At 48.9% G+C, this 19,828-nt stretch overlaps 1 pseudogene; it reads right to left on the reverse strand.

Annotated features, from left to right (window-relative positions):
- Positions 1-253: 253 nt before the first annotated feature.
- LOC146866529 (uncharacterized) lies at positions 254-18,039 on the reverse strand (annotated as a pseudogene).
- Positions 18,040-19,828: the final 1,789 nt, after the last annotated feature.

The raw sequence follows: 19,828 nt of genomic DNA on the forward strand, positions 1-19,828 counted from the left end.
TTGTCATTTGCATCAAATAAATAATAAACTTTTAAAGTCCATATGTATATAACATCTAGACCAAGCACAACACCTGCCAACTTCACAAACCTAGAAATAAGAGAAATCACTAAGACCAGCACAAACAGTTCAGTCAGATCATTCACAGTGTCAAGTATGAGAGGCTGACAGTAACCCGTTCCTCACACTAACCTGTATCAGGGTTATGGGCACTTATATCTGAAACCAAATTAAGACACAGGTTGAGATTTTCTTATGTGCTTCCATGCAACTTGTTGTACTCCCATGTCCCAGTTTTTGCCTTCATTTTCACATTTTCAGATGGAGAATATTTATAACATGTTTCACCTTGAGACCTGTTCATTTGAAGCATTAATATAGAAGGCAATGTTCTATCAAGTGATAAACTGGGGTGGAATTTGATTTTATTCTTTGCTATCCTTGAGAACACCCTTTCTTCATCAGCATTGCTGTTGGGCAACGTAAAGATAAGTTGGGCTACTTTAGATAGAAGGAAAAATGTGCTTCTCTGAGTGCCAACAACAGTAAATTCTGTGACAAGGGAATGCCAAATGATATCCATCTTGTAAGTGACAACCTCACTAGTACCACAGTTTATTTTAACAGCAGCCCTTTCTCTCTCTTGCATTTTTGATATGTCCTGAAAGTCAGTGACCTGGTATTTTGCAAATTCTTGCTCTAAGCAAACTAGGTCCTGCTCTGTAAACTTGAGGTAGGTTCCAAACCGTTCTACTAAGAACAGCACACTATCAAAACTATGTTTGTGTTTCTCGAAAAAGTTAAAGACCCGTGCATTCTTAAGCACATTGTCATTAACTGGAAGGACTTTCAAAGCATATTTTACTCCATTCTGGTGAAAGCTGCGTACTGCTTCATAGAAAGCTTTCTGGATTCCTGGCTCAATGTCCCCGCTTTCTAGCATGTTTCTTAACTTTCCACTCACAATAATGGCAACATTCAGAAATGAAAATGGGATTTGGCATTGTTGTGATGTTAAATCAGGCAAACTGGCATCTAGGCTTCCCTTGAGTGACTGTATGACATCTACATGAAACACTCTACTCAAGAGCACAACAATCAGTTCGATCATGGCATCATACAGGAAGTGAATGACTGGGTCTTCCCATTGAAGCAATAGGTTAAAATTAACAAAAGCAGGTAACACAGCCTGAAGAAATAGACAGTAGACCTCAATCATAGGGTTCTCAAAACTGTGAACAAGTCTCCTGTTGATAGGAAGTATGAACGCAGAGCAGCAAACTGAAGAATCAGTCTATCCAAACATGTAGACATTCCTAAACACCTCACAGAAATAAATTTCAGCATCTGGCGGTAATCAGAATCAACAAATTGGCAGAATTCAGCATACACATTCTTACGTTTTGAAGAATAGTCAAACCAGAAGTAGACATCTACAAGCAATTCTTCTATATCAAAAAGTTTCAAGCTAGAACAGAAGGCAGAAGCTGCATGAGATGCTGCATTGTGAGCCATGTGGCATGGACAGGCCGTGAAATACACATTAAAATTCAAAGAGAGTACTCTAGTTTCAACAGAGTTATGCCTTCCCACATTCACTGAGACACTATCTACAACAAAGCCAATACAATTTTCCCAAGGAATGGAATGCTTTGTCATTACATTAGATACTGCAGTAAATATACCTTCAGTTGTACTTTCCTTGCTTAAACATGCCAAGAAATTTGCAGCATACCGAACCCTGCTTCATATCACAAATCGTACAGTTATGGGGTTCATTTTGTCAATGCCTTCATCATTGCTATCATCAACACACAGACTAAAAGCTGCGGATGTCATATTAGCCACTAAGTCAGTCAACAACTCTGGTGCAATGGCATCATTTAATCCACAGGTTGCTTGTGTTCTAGAACAAGCATGACCCTGCACAATTTTAGAGTCTGGGAAACATGTCCTTATGAGATTGCCCAAGTGATCAGTAGCAGCAACGGGCACATTATGCTCTGCCAAAAGTCCTGTGAAATTTTTTCCCACCTCTCTGGCAAGTGAGCCTTTACTGGAAGCTTTTCTTTGACATGTAACCTGAGATGAGCTTCATTTTAATCTTTGAGCCCTAAAGAGATGTAAGAACTTTATCGCTAATATGGCGTTTCATATCAAACTCTCCTTGATTCCCACAGGAGACATTCTTCTCACAAATCAAGCAGCGGAAGGAATATGGATCGGTCTTAACAGGAACAATGATCCCTGCAGTTAAAAAGAATTTCCAAAATTATGATTGTCCCCTACGAGTTTTAACAAATGAGATTTTTAAATAAAAGCACTAGTGCATACATTGGCTTGGCTGCTCACAAGCACCTACTGACCACACCTAACGCTAGCTGCTGTATTACAACACAAAAAGTGACTACACACTGTTTAGGGAAGGACACCAAGCATTGAATTGAGCATACCAGGACCTCCATTCCACTGACATAAAATAGAGAAGTCCAGTTCATCATAGTGTAGCACTCCCACATGACTGACTGAAAAGTAAACTGTGCAGAAAGAGAAACTGAAATGCCCAAGAACACACAATGTGTGAGAGCCTTTATTAAAATTTTAGTCTCCCAATACCTGATGCACATAGTAGAAAATATACACTCTCTTCATATAATGAAAAGGAAACAAACATATAAAAATAGTTGGCATTGTGGTGGTTTGAGTCTTAAAACATATGAATGATCTCAAAACTGATCACACAAAACCTAGGTTGCAGCATGGTGTAGCAAAAAGAACACACAAGGAAATAGATATGCTATTGTCCGCACACTTTAAAGTATGTAACCTTATTGAACTACCTTTGTATTTCTCAGCTTGCATCAAGGACAGCTCGAATTGAGTTCGATAGTACCATGTCCCAGATTTCTTCTCGCTAGATTTCCTAGAAGCAGCCTTTTCCCTTTTTGGAAGTCATAGCTGAAGTGCAGGGCTCACAGTCATCTGTATCAGACATTATTCTGCCAAGACACAACATTCTACATGTATGACCAATATGGATAAAGCATGGTTTTGCCTATCCACAATGTGGTCACAGTGGAGCTGCAGTCCAGCAGGTGCTGCCTCCCAAATGAATCTCTGATGCTCCTGAGCTCCCTGTTTTTATTCCACATAAGGACATTGTTTTGACTATTCACAACTATCTCTGGCATAATTGAAAATCTCTCTTTTCATAAAAGTCAGCCTTGTTTAGCCACTAATATGTTCAGACCTTCTGAAATATTAAATGATGTCTTTTCGTCAATACTAATGTGTCCATACCTGAGGTACACAGCCAAAGCCCAAATTTAAGTGATTAGTACTCACAGTCCGCTGGTGTGTCACTGACTCTGTTCTGCTGTGCAGTGTGCAGTGGCTGATCCTGTTCACTGTAGTCCTACAAAGATTTCTTGGGTCTCTCAAGCACTCAAAGTAAAGATGGTGGACTACGAATATCTCTAAAAATACACACACAAAAAACACAATTTGAATTTACTGGTTCAGATGTATAATTAAGGTTTTAAGTGTGAGAAGGTGGGTTGGTATATGCTGTTTACTAGTTAAAGTGGGCACTTTGTACCAGGCCACACACCCCTTGTGATGTCTGAGGTCTAAGATAACCTTATTGAAGGCTATTCTAGTGATAGCTATGGAGAGCAACTTAAGGCTTATTCTTGAAGGAATGCAAACCAGCTTGCTTTACCAGAATATCACCTCCTAAAGGATTAAATGAAAGGAGAACCACACAGTGCTTATATAAAAATATGTATTTATTAGTATAACACTCTCTACTAGTCTCTACACAAGACTAGGGCACCAAGCACACAATACTAAATCAATGGAACATTCGTAAATAGCGAAATACAGAGAGAGCTCCGGGTGGAGACCGAACCATATACTAAAAAAAGGGTATAACAACAACAACTTCAATAGACACAGTGCCTAGAGCACGTAGAATTGCTGGGACCCCAAGGAACCAGCCAGAGGAGTGACACAGGGAGCCCACGGAGGCCGGGTGCCGTGAGGAAACACAGACGTGTGCTCCGTACAACTCTGTAGGAAAGTCGGGGTTGGAAAATTATAAGTTAAGGACACTTCTAGGATGACTTCGAGCAAACCCTTTGGAACTTAGGAGGTTCTAAGGCCAACCCACCAGTGAGTACCGAGGTACCCGTGTTACCTATCCCAGAGGAGCCTGGTGCATAGGGGTCAAGGGGTGTCGGAAACCTTTGTCGTTTTCAATGGAGAGATGCAAAGAAGTTCTGCTGCCAGGAGGGCGAAGAGTGTCTGGCTGAATCCAAGCCTGGATTCGAGGTGAAAAGAACCTAAAAGCAGAGGGGACAGAGTCTGGGTCACTTCAGGTGACCAGGGGCTCGGTAGTCAAATGCCCACCGATGTTGAGTGTTTCAGGGATGAAGAAGGGTTGCTTGACTGTGCAGCCACGGGGACTAGGAGATGTTGAGGATGACCAAAGTCTGGGTGTGAGCTGTCCCACAAACGATGTCGAGAGCTGAGGGGTCAATGTCTGGCTGGAGCACCAACAAGCCTTGGCAACTGCAACCCACGCGGTCAGAGGAAACAGCTTACGGTGTGGACCAGCAAGGTCCAGGGGACTCTCCAAGCAATGGAGAGTCAGGGCACGTCTGGAGCAACCAGGTAAGCCCAAGAATTAGCAAGGTCACCCTCGCCAGCACCCACAGGCCAACAGACCTAGGGATTGCGAGGAGACCTCAAGCAAGTCTGCAAAGCACCAACCCACAGGACACTCGTGGAGTGGAGGTAGGGAATCTTCAGTACAAATACTGCTCGGGCCGGGACTATACGGAGTACAAAGCACAGGCTCTGGAATTGTCATTAAGCCATGATTAGTTCCTCTGCCCCTGGAATTGGATGAGCATCAGTCCTAGTGACTGCATTGAGTCCCCTGTAGTCAATACAAAACCTCATCTCTCTCTTACCACCCTGGGTGTGAGGTTTTGGTTCTAAGACTACTGGATTAGCCCAAGGGCTATCTGAGTGCTCAATCACTTCCAGTTCCAACATTTTCTGGATTTCAGTCCTGATACAGTCCCTGACATGATCAGGTTGCCTGTAAATCTTATTTTTAACAGGCAGGCTGTCACCTGTGTTCACCTCATGTGTACACCAGGTAGTCTGACTTGGAGTAAGTGAGAACATATGTTTGTACTGATTGAGGACTTTCCAGCAATCAGATTGTTGCTGTTCAGTGAGGCTGCCTGCCAAAGCTACTCCATCAACTGAACCATCATCAGGGTTCTGTGAGAGGAGATCAGGGAGTGTATCACTCTTTTCCTCCTGTCCCTCATCAGTAGCCATGAACAAATCCATGTCTGCCCTGTCAACATATGGCTAGAGCCTGTTCACATGGAGCACCCTGTGGGGGCTCCTGGGAGTTCCAAGGTCCACCAAGTAGGTAATCTCTCCCTTTTGCTCAAGTGTGGTATGGGGCCTACTCCACTTGTCTTGGAGAGCTGCTGGGGACACAGGCTCCAACACCCATACGTTTGTCCTGGCTAATACACAATCAAAACAGCCTTTTGGTGATGCCAGGCCTTTTGCAATTCCTGGCTAGCCTCAAGGTTTTTGGTTGCGTTCTTCATGTATTCAGCCATCCTGGAGCAGAGACCAAGTACATAGTCCACTATGTCTTGTTTAGGTGATTTGAGAGGTAACTCCTATCCCTCCTTAACCAAACATGAGGGACCCCTAACTGAATGTCCAAACAGAAGTTCAAAAGGGCTGTAACCAACCCCCTTCTGAGGAACCTCTCTGTAGGCAAAGCGAAAGCAGGGCAAAAGGATGTCACATCTGTGCCTAAGCCTTTCAGGGAGACCTTTTGTCATGCCTTTGAGGGCTTTGTTTTTTTTTTTTGTTTTTTTTTTTTTTTTAAAACCTTTATTTCGAAATTCAGGACACAGCTATTCAGCCGACAGCCCGAAGGTTCGGCAGCATTGCAAGTTAGATACAGTGATGTGTCCCCAATACAGTTCAAAGAGTAATGCAAAGGTCCAATTTTAAATAAACACAGAAAAAACACACAACAAACCCCAGCAAGGCAGAACATTGAAAGCCCATGGCGAAAGCCCCCAGGGGAGGCCGGACCCCACTCATCTACTAAGTATAAGACTGTGTGCGGAGGAAGAAGGGGAACAGCAGAGGCCCAGAACGGTTACTAAAACCAAACTGTGCTGGAAAGTAGGTCAGGGGGAAAGCTGTTCCTCGGGAGGTTCCAGTTCCGGGGCAAGACATATTCCCCCCCTGTATTGGTTCCACCGCCCCCAGATGGCATGCCACTTCCGGGGGCGACCTCTAGAGCAGTAGACCGTCTTCTCCCTAAACATGCTCCAATCCATGTTCTCCTTCCACGCGGTCAGTGTAGGGGGTCCCGAGGAGCCCCATAATCGCGCGATATCCCTTTTAGCTACCATGTTACCCAGAGTCACCCATTGGGTCTGCGCCTCATCGAGGTCAGTGGGCCCCCAGACGTTCAGGAGGCAGCACCGCGCCTCCGGCTGTACCACAATGCCCGTCACCTCCCCCATAACTGCATGGACTCTCCTCCAGAACTCCACAATGACACCACATTCCCAAATGATGTGCAGGAAAGTACCCACCATACCACATCCCCTTCTGCACAGGCCGTCCTCCGAGAATCCCATGTGGACCAGCCTTGGCCCCGTCACATACACCCGGTGCAGTATTTTAAGCTGCACCAGCCTCAGACGCGACGGGATCGCAACCTCCTTAGGCGAAGAAACCGCTGACTGCCAGTCCTCATTATCCAACTCAAGGCCATCCCTGGTCCACTGTTCTCTCAGCCCCAATAGCAAATCTGCCCGGACGTTTATCAACTTCTTATATATGAGCGAAATCGTGCTCTCGGGCATATGACCATCAAGGACTCGGTCCTCAAGGGGAGAGGACTCCGGCACCTTCTCACCCTCCACGAGGACTGATCGGAGGGCGTGACGCAGCTGGATATACCTAAAATACTCTGAGGGCCCTAGCTCAAACTCAGTCTGCAACTCCTCGAAGGACTTCACCCTCCCCTTATGCAGCACATCTCCCACCTTGGATATACCTATCAGATCCCACTTATCAAAGCCCTTCGTATGCCAGAGTCTTCCCAATCTTTCCGATTCAAACAATGGGGTAGCGAGGGTTAGCCTATCCTTCCAGCCCAGCGAGTCGGTCGCCATCTTCCATACGCGCACCGCCACACCTGTGGGCCCCGTGAGGGACGAGTCTAAGGACCGCGAATACAACGCCCTGTAGTAGTTGCCGCCGCGCAGCAGCCACCTATCCATGGCATACCCAGGGCTGAGGGCAGGGCCATAAAACCCATGGTTAATCGCGCTCAGCTGCGTGGCCCAATAGTACCGTCGGATGTCCGGGAGCGCAATGCCCCCATCGTACCATGGGAGCGTCAACTTTGAAATAGCTATTCGCGGCCGCCCATCCCACAGCAACGTCCATTGGAGGCCTTCGACCTCCCGAAAGTATTTGGCCGGTACCCAGTCCAAGGTGTTCTGGAGGGCGTAGAGGAAGCGGGGAAGAGACATCATTTTGAACAGGGCCGCACGCCCAACAAGGGAGAGCGGCAGCCTCCGCCAACCTTCAACACCTCGCCTCAAGCGTGCCAAGGGGGGGAGCAGATTCCTCTCATAGCGCACAGCAGGATCCATGGATATAAAAATCCCCAAATACACGAAGCCCTGCTGGGCAACCTGTATCGAACATGTTCTAGGGATCGGTGGGACCTCGCCACTAAGAACGTACAAGTACGATTTGCCCCAATTAATCACCAGCCCCGAGTTCCTGCCGAACGATGCGAGTACGTCACAGACCACTATAAGTGACTTCTTAGGGGAGGCAAGATACAGCAGGATATCATCGGCATAAAGCGAAATACGGTCCTCGTGATCAGGCGACCACCGAAGGCCCCGTATATCCGGGTGCCAACGTATCCACGCAGCCAACGGTTCGAGGGCGAGGGCGAACAACAGAGGCGACAGGGGGCAGCCCTGCCGAGTACCCCTACCAAGCTGAAACGGAGTAGATGCCCGACCATTCACCACAACATTCGCTAGTGGCCCCTCGTACAGCAACCGAACCCAACTCACAAACCCGCGACCGAAACCAAACTTGGCCAGCACGGCCCATAAATATGCCCACTCCACCGTGTCAAAGGCCATCGTGGCATCAAGAGATGCCACAACAGCCGGTTCACGCAGCGTGTCCGCCCTGGCGATGACGCCATGTAGTCGCCTAAGGTTCAATGCTGTGTTTCGGTGCGGGATAAAGCCAGATTGATCCGGATGGACCAAATCGCCAAGTACCCTAATCAAACGGGTAGCCAGGAGTTTGGCCAGAATTTTCGGCTCAGCGTTGAGGAGTGAAATGGGCCGATAGGAGGCGCATCTATCTCGGGGTTTACCCTCTTTATGTATGACCACGATCGACGCCAGCCGCTGATCCAACGGAAGGATCCCATCCCCCGCGCCTCCAAAAACATGGCGCGCAGGTGAGGGGCGACCCTATCCGGGAACAATTTGTACAGGTCGATCGGCAGTCCATTCGGTCCAGAGGCCTTACCCGAGTTCAACGCGCGAATCGCCCCCGCCACCTCGTCAATCGTGATGTCACCATCCAAATCGTCCCTATCTATGTCAGAGAGGCAGGGCAACTCGATATCACGGAGGAGATCAGACGAGTCCTCGGGCGGCCTGTCCGACACAGAGGAATAAACCCTATGAAAATACTCCGCGAAACACTCCACAATCCCCTCAGGTTCCACGATCGCCTCTCCCCCCTCTCCAATCAACTCTGGCACCACTCTATTGACCCGTTCTTTCCCGTCCAACCACGCCAGGAGTTTCCCTGCCTTATCCCCAACGTCATAAAGGCGGCCCTGTTGTTCCCTGCTGAGGGTCTTGGCGGCGTTCGTCACCAGGTCCCTATACTCCGCCTGCTTCAGGCAAAGCTCATGCAATGAGGACTCTGTAAGATCCTCCTCCATATTCCCCTCAAGGGCCGCAATCTCCTCCTCCACTTGCCGCACCTCGCAATCCCTCCGGTTTTTGGCAGCCACCACCAGGGAGAGGGCCTCCCCCCGAAGCACGGTCTTAAAAGCTTCCCACAGCGACACCGCCGAGTCCACGGTTCCCAGATTGTCCTTAAAGTAATTATCTACCTTCTTTACCAGGGCGCTGCGCATCTTGGGGTCTCGGAAATACCATGGGTTGATGGGGGCCACCCTCCCTCCTCCCTCCCGACCTAGATCCAGCCGGATCCACACTGGCGAGTGATCAGAGATACCACGTGCCATGTGCCTCGCCTCGGATATCAACGAGGCATGTGCGGCCAGAGTGAGCAGGTAGTCAATCCTGGAGAGGCTACCATGCGCCCCGGAGTGAAACGTGTATTGACTCTGTGTGGGGTGCCGGAGCCTCCAGCAGTCTATCAGACCAAACGTATCCAGGAAGTCTGGAAGCCATTTCTGAGCCCCCCCTGTGTCCCTGGGCGGGTATCTATCCAACAGTCCGGAACCCACAGCGTTGAAATCCCCTCCCACTACCAGCATTCCCCCCGGGAGAGTCAGCAAAGCCCTGCCCAGTTCAGCAAATGTGGAGGCCTGCAGGGCCGGCGGGACATAAACCGAAACCAAAACCAAAGTCCTTCCTTCCCACCTCCCCGCCACCGCCACAAACCTCCCCCTATCGTCAACAATGGTGGAGTCCACCTCAAAAGGCAACGATGCTCTAACGAGGATGCCCACACCCCTGGACCCAGAAGAGAATCCCGAGTGTGCAATTAATTTATACCCCTTCCTATTCAGGGCATAGCACGTATTGCCTATGAGATGCGTCTCCTGCAGCAGGACAACGTCTGGCATTGAACGTTTCAGAAATTGCAAAACAATCCCCCTCTTGATGCGGTCCCCCAAACCATTAACATTCCAGCTTATAACACTTAAGCCTCTACCCCCCATCCTCAAACGGAAAGAGGCCCACCCCACACCCGAGGCGCCACCATGGAACAGTCCTGAGGATAATCATCATGCCTTGCAGAAATAAACCCCCCAACAACAAACTCAAAATCCCCATACCTCCCCCCACCCTGCACCCCTGCTGCAGCTTAAAAAGCCCCCCCAACTTGCAGTGTGCCTGTCGCCCTACAAAAACAAAAATCTACAAAAAGTACCCTAAGGGAGGAAAAGAGCACCCCTCGTCCTCCCGCAACCCTCCACAGTTACTGCACTCTGTTCAAATCTTCAAGTATGGTCAAATCAAGTCAGGCCGGCTTTGAGATTTCAGCCCTGTCCATCCCGGCCACTATCTCCATGCTCGGCTGTATTGTCCCCGGTCCGTCGCCGGGGCAAAGCGTCCAGCCATTCGTCGGCCATAACAGGAGAGTCAAAAAAGAATGTCCGATCTTCATGCACCACCCGTAGTCTGGCGGGGAAAAGCATGGCATACTTCAGGTCCAGTTCCCGAAGTCTCCGCTTCACCCCCAGGAAGCTCTGTCTCTGTCTCTGCACCTGCTGGGTGAAGTCCGGATAAAAATTCACCAACGCATTCTGGAAGGGGACTGGGCACGTCACCCTCGAAGCTTGCAGGATAGCGTCCCGATCTCGAAAATGAAAGAGCCGGGCGACAATCGGCCGCGGCGGGGCACCCGCCTTGGGCCGTCCGCCCGGCACCCTATGGGCCCTTTCCACCGCAAAAAACTTTCCAAGGCCCTTAGGCTTCAGATGATTGAGGACCAAATCTTCCACAAGCAGGTCCGTCGAAGCCTCATCCGAGGACTCCGGGACCCCGATGACGCGCACGTTGTTGCGCCTGGACCGGCTCTCGAAGTCCTCCAGCCGGCGGGCGGCTAGGTCACTCTCGGCCCTCAGCTTCCGGACCTCGTTCTGCAAATCCGCAACATCATCAGTGAGGCCCGTGGTCTTGTGGTCCAGGTCCTTAACGCGTTCGTTTGTCTTGCCCAGGTCCGAGCGGATCAAGTTGACATCCACCAGGATGGCATCCACCTTATGCGCCAGGGCCTCGAATTGCCTCCCCATCGAGGTCTGCATCCCATCAAGCGCGCCCATGACATCCTGCAGGGAGAGCTCCGGTGTCCCAGGCGAGTCCTCCTTCTGGGCATCCGGCGCCTGGCTCGATCCACTCGGCGATGTCTTCAGGAGGGCGTAGCGGTCCATACTGTTGACTTGGGAATACGTTCCCCGCCTGGTGGACTTAGTCTTCAGCCGATCCCCTTCTGCTTTGCCCGACATAATGGACTCCAGGCAGTCCAATGCAGTGAAGACCGTTCCCTCTCAGAGAGAGGAATAAGGAGTGAACAGGTCCGCCTTGTGCTGCCAGAGTAGCCAGCCGAGCGTCCTTGGGGTTATAAAGCCACCCAGAGCTCTACAGTGTCCGGGCAGACAGAGGGAACGAAATCGAAAGTGAAAGAGCGAGGGCCTCCGTCCGACAGTTCACACCTCACCAGGCCGTTGTTGATCAACTAGGAGTCGGGCATCCTGCCAACTCTAGCCCCTGGCATCTCCGGGAGTTAGGCCGCAATCTTTCGCCAGTCATAAGTCCGGTTCCCGATGGGCGATCCGACCGCGGGTAGCATCAATCGCCTCCCTGACAACTCAGCAACACGGTGCCATGCATACCAGCAGGATTAGAGACAGGATAGTCGACGGAGGGCGCGAGGGTCTCGGGAGCTCTAAGCTCACGCGGCCATCTTGGTCAAGCGCTAGGCTCCTCCCTTTTGAGGGCTTTGTTGAATCTCTCAACCAACCCATTGCATTGTGGGTGATAAGGGGTGGTGAATTTGTAATTCACTCCACACTCCTTCCACATTGCTGTCAGATAACCAGATATAAAAGTTTGTACTTCTGTCTGATACTACCTCCTTAGGGAAACCCACTCTGGAAAATACACCCAGGAGAGCTCTAGCCACAGCAGGTGCTGTGGTAGTCCTAAGGGGAATTGCCTCTGGATATCTAGTGGCATCGTCCACCACCACTAGTATGAATCTATGCCCAGATGTAGTTGGAGGATCAATGGGACCAACAACGTCGATCCCCACCCTCTCAAAGGGAACCCCCACCACAGGTAATGGTATTGGGGGGGGGTTTGTAGTACCACATGCCTTACAGTGGTCGCTGGAGTAGATTCCTTGGCCCTTGGACAATTGGCATCTTTTGTCCAATGTGTCTTCTCTCTACAGATATGACACCAAGGTTTATTTTTGCCTTTTCCCTTGTTGGATTGTGACTCCCCACCCCCCCAGATGCAGGTTTTTGGGGCCCTTGTGAAGATTTATCTTAAGAGGATTCCCTCTTGTTGGATATGGAAGTCCCTACAGTAGTACCTGAGTGATTAGACTCCACAAAGGGAGTTCTGGATCTCCTAGGTAAACTCAGTACCCTTCCTGGTGGGGTAAAGAGAGGGCCACTGGGGCCTTCTCCCCCACCTAAAGGAAGACCTAATGTAAGGTCCTCGATTGCAACTGCTCTTACCTCCTCATCTAAAGTAAGAAGAAGCAAATTGGTTCTGCATTCCAAAATAAAAAGATTACGTCCCCACTTGTGGCTGCTGTTACAGAGACTTTTACTCTTAATTGCTGAATCCGGCTCCGATGAAATCCAAGATGGCGGCCGCCATCAAATCAAGTCTGAGCGCTCTAGTCTTTTAACTAAAGGCTCGAGCCCAAGCAAATCTCTAGAGCGAGCTCTCTGTGAGCCGCGCACTTCAACTGAAGATTTCGGAAAGGAGCAGTGTTCGCATTCAGCACCTGCTCTGAAGAGAAACTCGACCTCAGAATAACTCCAGATTTTTCTCCCACATTTCGCGGAACGGTGTGCACATCGGGAACGCTGTTCCCAAGAATTTTTTGGAGCTTTGTTTTTTCCTCCTGAGAGAATTTTCTTGTCAGGTTTCCACAGAAAGTCCTAGTTTGGCAGCGGTCTGATGTAATGTTCTGGTGAGAACCCATCCACCTCCTGAGTTCAAGAAGATTCAGTGAATCCTGCAAAGAAGTAAGACAGAAAATGTATATTATTCCTGGAACTGTGCATTTGCTGTGACCACGAACACCCCGAAGTTTCTGAACTAAAAAGAACCAACTAGTCTTGCTTCCAAGGTTTTGTACTTTACCAACTCTGTATCCTCTTTTGAAACTTCTAAGGAGTATGCGGATATCAGCATTTTCAGTAAACTAATTTCATTCTACATATCAAGAGAGAGGGGCAAGTCTGCAGTGTTATTCAGGTAGTTATTCTAGTTTTGGTGGGAGGTTGGTAGAGAGGATTTAGGAAGAAGTCTAGAGGCATAAGGTTTGTTCTCTCGCCCACTGCAGGTTCGGCCTGATTATTTCCTGAGTCTATGAGACAGATGTGAGAACCTACACCTAGAAGACATCCAAATCTGAGGAGGTTGGGCAGTTCCCAGACACACAGGCAGTCTTTCTATCTTTTCCCATTCCCCTTTCCCCCCCGTGGGTGTCAATTCAGTTATTCTGTTTTGGCAACCGCGTAAGGGACTTGGGAGTTTATCACCTGCTTCTGTGGAAGATTCTGGCACTCAAGGTAAGAGTTTTGACACCTAAGTTGTCCAGGTTAGAATCATTTTGATTCTCCTGGTCAGGGTTTGATTCTAGGTGAAAAAATGTTCACTCTCTGGCCTTTCCTCATTCCCTGCCCCACCCACTCTGTCTATCTCATCAGACCCTGGGGTCTTCCTAAGCTCATATAGAACCAAAATCTCAATGAGACATTGGGTGTTTGCTGTTCTCCGTGCCCTCAACTTCCTAGATGCACACATGGCTCTCAATTCTGGAAAAGAGATGCCCGTGGCTCTATGCCAACTAGATACAATGGCTTCTCCTCTAGAAGACATACTAGTGTTATGTGGTGTATTCACCTACCTAACCTAGTGGAGACTAAACTCTCTTGAGTTGGAGAAAGGGTGTGCTAGACCCTTGGCTTTCCCAACTCCAAATTCAATAGAACTTACTTATTCTAATCTTGATTGTATTATATGCACCTATTACTTTAGTGGTTTTCAGTTAATCATTCAATGAGATTTATCTGGTAAAACAATACCAAGCTTGAATCCCAACCGCTGCACACCAATGTGAGAAGGTGGGTTGGTATATGCTGTCAACTAGTTAAAGAGGGCACCTTGTACCAGGCCACACGTCCCTTATGATGTCTGAGTTCAAAGATAACCTTATTGAAAGCTATCCTAGTGGTAGCTATGGAGAGCAGCCTTCAGGCTTAAACTTGAAGGAATGTAAAGCAGCTTGTTTTACCAGAATATCACCTCCTACATGATTAAATGAAAGGAGAACCACACAGTGTTTATATAAAAATATGTATTTATTAATATAACACTCTCTACTAGTCTCTACACAAGACTAGGGCACCAAGCACACAATACTAAATCAATAGAACATTTGTAAATAGCTAAATACACAGCGGGCTCCAGGGGTAGATCGAACCATATACTAAAAAAATAGTATAACAACAACGACTTCAATAGACACAGTGCCTAGAGCACGAAAATCGCTGGGACCCCAAAGAACCAACCAGAGGAGTGACACCGGGAGCCCACGGAGTATGGGTCCAGTGAGGAAACACAGACGCGTGCTCCGTACAACTCTATGGGAAAGTCGCAGTTGGAAAATTACAAGTTAAGGACACTTCTAAGAGGACTTCGAGCAAACCCTTTGGAACTTAGGAAGTTCTAAGGCCAATCCACCAGTGAGTACTGAGGTACCCATGTTACCTATCCCACAAGAGCCGGGTGCATAGGGGTCAAGTGGTGTCGGAAACCTTTGTCGTTTTCAATGGAGATCTGCAAAGAAGTCCTGCTGTCAGGAGGGCGAAGAGTGTCCGGTGGAATCCAAGCCTGGATTTGAGGTGAGCAGAACCTGAAAGCAGAGGGGACAGAGTCTGGGTCACTTCAGGTGACCAGGGGCTCGGTAGTCAAATGCCCACCGATGTCGAGTGCTTCAGGGATGAAGAAGTGTTGCCTGACTCTGCAGCCACGGGGACCAGGAGACATCGAGGATGATCAAAGTCTGGAGGAGAGCTGTCCCACAAAGGATGTCGAGAGCTGAGGGGTCAGTGTCTGGCTGTAGCACCAACAAGCCTTGGCAAATGGAACCCACGCGGTCAGAGGAAACAGGTTATGGTGTAGATCAGCAAGGTCCAGGGGACTATTGAAGCGATGAAAAGTCAGGGCACATCTGGAGCAACCAGGTAAGCCAAAGAATTAGCAAGGTGACCCTCTCCAGGGCCCACAGGCCAACAGACCAGGGATGACGAGGAGACCTCAAACAAGTCTGCAAAGCACCAGCCCACAGGACACTTGTGGAGTGGAGGCAGGAAATCTTCAGGTCAAATACTGCTCGGGGTCGGGACTACACAGAGTCCAAAGCACAGGCTCAGGAATTGTCACTAAGCACATGCACTTGCAAAAGTACGCGGTGCACAGGGGTTCAGGTTGCACGGTCCCCATGAGGGCTACTGGTCTCAGAATCACTGAGAGGGCAGATTGACCTTAGGGACCTTTGGGAACCCACCTCCTGTGTTGCTGAAATATTCAGAGTTCTCAGGAGCTGAGAGAAGCAAACTGGTCAGATGTGCTTAGGTGCCTGCTTTTGCAGGGGAGTAACTCCTTTACTCCAAGGGAGATTCTTCAGTCATCCAGCGTTGTGCAGGCAGTTGAAGTACTAAGTTTATTCTTAGCAGAATCTTGTCCAGGTAAAATCTAAAGTCATGTAGTCAGGTAACCCACTTTATACCCATGGGAAGGGGTTGGAAAGATTCTGTGGACCCTCCTAGGGGAGGGGCAGGACAGAGGGGTGGCTACACCAATGTCCTTTGTCCAGTATCACGCCAGAACAGGAGCAAATGTCTCCTGGAACTGGTTTGAGCTGGACTATGCACAGGGACACCAAATGTGCTACCAGTGTAGACTTTCTGGCACTCTCAGAGTGCACCCACCCAGCCCCAATACACTAAACCCTGTCTGGAAGGTGGTTACACCTCCCTGTGACAGGATGCCTATTGTCATGCCTTCCTCTGCTCGAGCTCGGCTCAGCAGCAGGAGAGCAGAATCGTGTCTGTGGATGGCAGCATCTATTTTGTGATGCCCAGGTCAAGAAAGCTGATACCGGGTAAACCGGTGACCCACATATGTCCCTTCAGGTTATTATAATGCACTTAAACATATATGTCTGGCTGCATCACAGACAACGCTTGAGAATGGTCTCCGAAGGCTGCAGAGGGGCTCTGCTCATGCAGGGGCACTCTCTCATGTAAAACCCAGCACCCTGCCTTCAGGATTGTTAAGGCCTGCCATGGGGTGACTGATAGGTATTTAAGTGTAGTGATTTAGATAGATATAGTGAACCTATATCTTAAGTAAGTGGTGCAAGCACCAGCTTACACAGTCCGCTGTAGCAGGCTGGTCGTGTCAATTTGGATGGCCTCTCAGGGGTGGCACAATGCTTCAGCCCATGGGAGGCCTCTGGGGTACCTATGCCCTGGGTACATGGTGTACCATATACTAGGGACTGATAAGGGTACCCCAGAATCCAATCTGGAGTGTACCTAAAGTACATGCATATCAATTTACCGGAGAAAGCAGATAGACTGGGGTCCTGGATAGCAGGATCCCAGTCAGACTAGGCCAAAAACAGTGTGACATCAGCAAAAAGTAGGGGTAACCATAAGAAGCAGATACTACTTTCCAACATTAAGCATATGTATATGATTCCTGATTGTGCTCAATGCAGTATTATAACCTAGAATGCACTATAGCAGCACAAATTAACATTTCAATATGGTGTCAGTCAGCAAATTGAATTCAATCAAGCACAACTTAGATCAAGGGAGACATCATGGAAGAAACACTGGGTTGAAGTCTGAGCTATATTAAGCCTGTGCATTGTTCCCAGCTACTGCTCCTCCATTTCCCAGCTCCCACTTTGCCACAGCTCAAAGGCTAAGAGAGAAAAAGACCAGTTAATACGAGCACACACCAAATAACACCACACTATACCAAGTATCAACTTTCATTTGCACAGACAAAATGAGCTTTAACAAAAACTCACCGCCGCATTGCTGTGTTTTTAAAGTGCTGAGCATTGTGATAGCAGGCTTACAATCATGGATGCCTTCACCTAGTACTAGGCTTGTTTTATTTAGCTTACACACTGCATTATTGGTACTTGTGGTTTTTGTTCACCAAATAGAAACAGGTAATATTTGGCTTTAATTTCGGATAAAAAAAATCTTGTTTGCCTTCCCCCCCCCCCACCCCCTCCCCCCCAGAACACATTTTTTGTCAAGCTGGATTATTCAAAAAGGCTTGAGCAATTTTGTCCTAAAATGGCTTAATGAACTGCCGCAGCCTCCACTGCCTTTTGACGGTGGAGTGACAAAAATCAGGTCGGACGAAATAAGAAATCTCATTCCTGGTTCTCTTTGCTTCTGGCCTAGCTTTTTCAAAAATAGCTTGGCGCAGCAAAAAATTGCCAAAATACACCAAAATGGCATGTGGAAGAGCCCCTGCCCTAGCTGGCTGTTTCTTTACAAAGGGAACACAATGGGCTTGTTGCACTTCTTGTGCCCAGTTCCAATCCGTAAGTTCCGGGCGCGTATCTCTTAGCAAGTCTGCCACATATGAGCAGACATCAGCCCCCTCAGCCCCCTTCAGGGACCCCAAGCACCCGCAGGTTGTTTCTCCACTGGCGGTTTTCATGCTCCTCCAGCTTCCATTTGATGTCGACAAGCTGAGCCTCATGTGAATTTGTTAAGGTTTGATTTGGTGCAAGGTCTGATTCTGTAGAGACTATCTTTGACTCGAGGTCAGTCAGCCGTTCCCCAAATATGCTGTAAGTCTTGGACACCTTTCGTACCACCCTTTGCACCTTTCGCATCGCTGCCTGGGCTTTACGTCCATCTTGGCCCGTCTCTTCGTGGTGCATCGATATGGCCTGGAAGATAGCTTCTAATGTTGGGGGGTAGGCCAGGATGGATCGGGGACAGGTTGGCCGTTAGACATAGGATTGGTAAGTTGATTTATGGGGTATAGTCTTAAGCAAGATCCTTATTTCCCTGTCTCCTTTTTTTTTTCCTCAAGACAGTTTTTGTCTTACCACCATCATACTCGTGCAGATCGCTGTTGCTCAGATCTTTAGTATTAGCTGACGAGTCCTCCGACCACTCGCCCCCATCCGATACAGAAAAAAAATAATCGCTAGGCTCTTTATCTGGCTCTCTGTCCATGTTGCCCTTATTGACCTTGATAGCCTTAAAATCTCCTTGAAGCTCTTCTGGCTGATTGATATACGCAGCACTTGATAGCTGCTCTTGGGAAGGTATGGTTGCGGTGTCCTGCAAAACCTGTTTGCCCCAACCATATCGACCTCGCCTGATTCCCCTGCATTAAGATCCGAATCAGAATTCAGCATATTATTTTCCTCACCCCCGGTAGCAGTCGCAGGGAGAGGAGGGATGTCACCTGACCTACCTTCAGTCCCGGCTGAGTTCCACTCTTGACAGTCAGCCACCGACGTGGTGAGATTCTCTTCCTCTCTCAGCTCCTCTCTCGGCAGGTCCACTGCACTCATTGGGCTGGCCCTGTTCTTATCTGACTCATCATAACCCGGAGCTGATTTCCTAGCCGGTCCTCTCAGCAGATCAACCACTGTGGGGCCGGCCGGGTGTCCCTTTGGTGCGGCCCCGTCTCTTCCTCTCTTCTCCAGGATTGGATCGGCTACTAACCCCCGACGCCCCTGCCTGGGTGTCTGCGCTGGTGATGCCCCTGCAGGCGCAGTCGCGTCTCCACACTTGAGTCGCCAGCCTCCGACTGCCCTCTCAAAGCCAGATGGGCCGTCCTCGACTTAGCAGTTCCTGCCACTCTCTTGTGTCCTGTTTTAGCGGCTTCAACTTCAGCTTCCGCCTTCCTGGATGCCGTCACTGCCGGGTATGATCCCCCAATGTTGATTGCAGAAACCTCTGTTAATATTTTACTGAAGTGTCGCAGAACCGCCAGCCCGATAACGGTTCCCAATAAGTGTAGATAGCTCCTGCAGGTGTTTGGGGAGTGCAGTAGATCCACGTTGCAGATTACTGGGTTCATCGCTCCATACTTCTTAGTGCAGCATTTCGAGTTTCTGACTCTCTGCTGGTCTGTGCGCAGCTACGGTCTCAGGCGACCGCCATCTTGCCCCTCAAACTCGACCTGGATGGGCTGTCAGGCTAGATGCAGACTAGTATTCAATTCAGTAAAGGGAATTTATATCACGGATAAAGGAGATCTTGGGATAAAATCACTTATTTTTTTATATATCTATTAGCACGGGAAGCCATTGGATGAAGGGTGATATCAATATTAAAAAAAAGGAAAAATAAAAATGTAAATTAAAAATGTATGGGGACGTGGCAAGCAGCCAAGCGTGATGGCCGCAGTCTAGAGGAGCTCCGATAACACCGAGAAATCCCCATTAATCCGCCACATAATCCGTGCAACAATCTGACCCCAAAGGCAAAAATCTGGCATCGGAACAGGTGGGGCACCATCCGACTCCACTTGAGGCCCTTGACACAGATCCTGAGGGCACCGCGAAGCGCGGACGAGGAGCGGCCTTCGCCCGTGGCTGGAGCAGGGGCCTTGCGTAACACAACGACCCAGCAGGGGAGCGTCTGGGTCGGCGCTGCCTCATAGAAGGCGGGCGGTGAACTGCGACAAGCGGACAATTGAGGGAGCGGCTC

This window comes from Triturus cristatus, chromosome 2_1 (genome assembly GCF_964204655.1).
Source record: "Triturus cristatus chromosome 2_1, aTriCri1.1, whole genome shotgun sequence".
Taxonomy (NCBI): domain Eukaryota; kingdom Metazoa; phylum Chordata; class Amphibia; order Caudata; family Salamandridae; genus Triturus; species Triturus cristatus.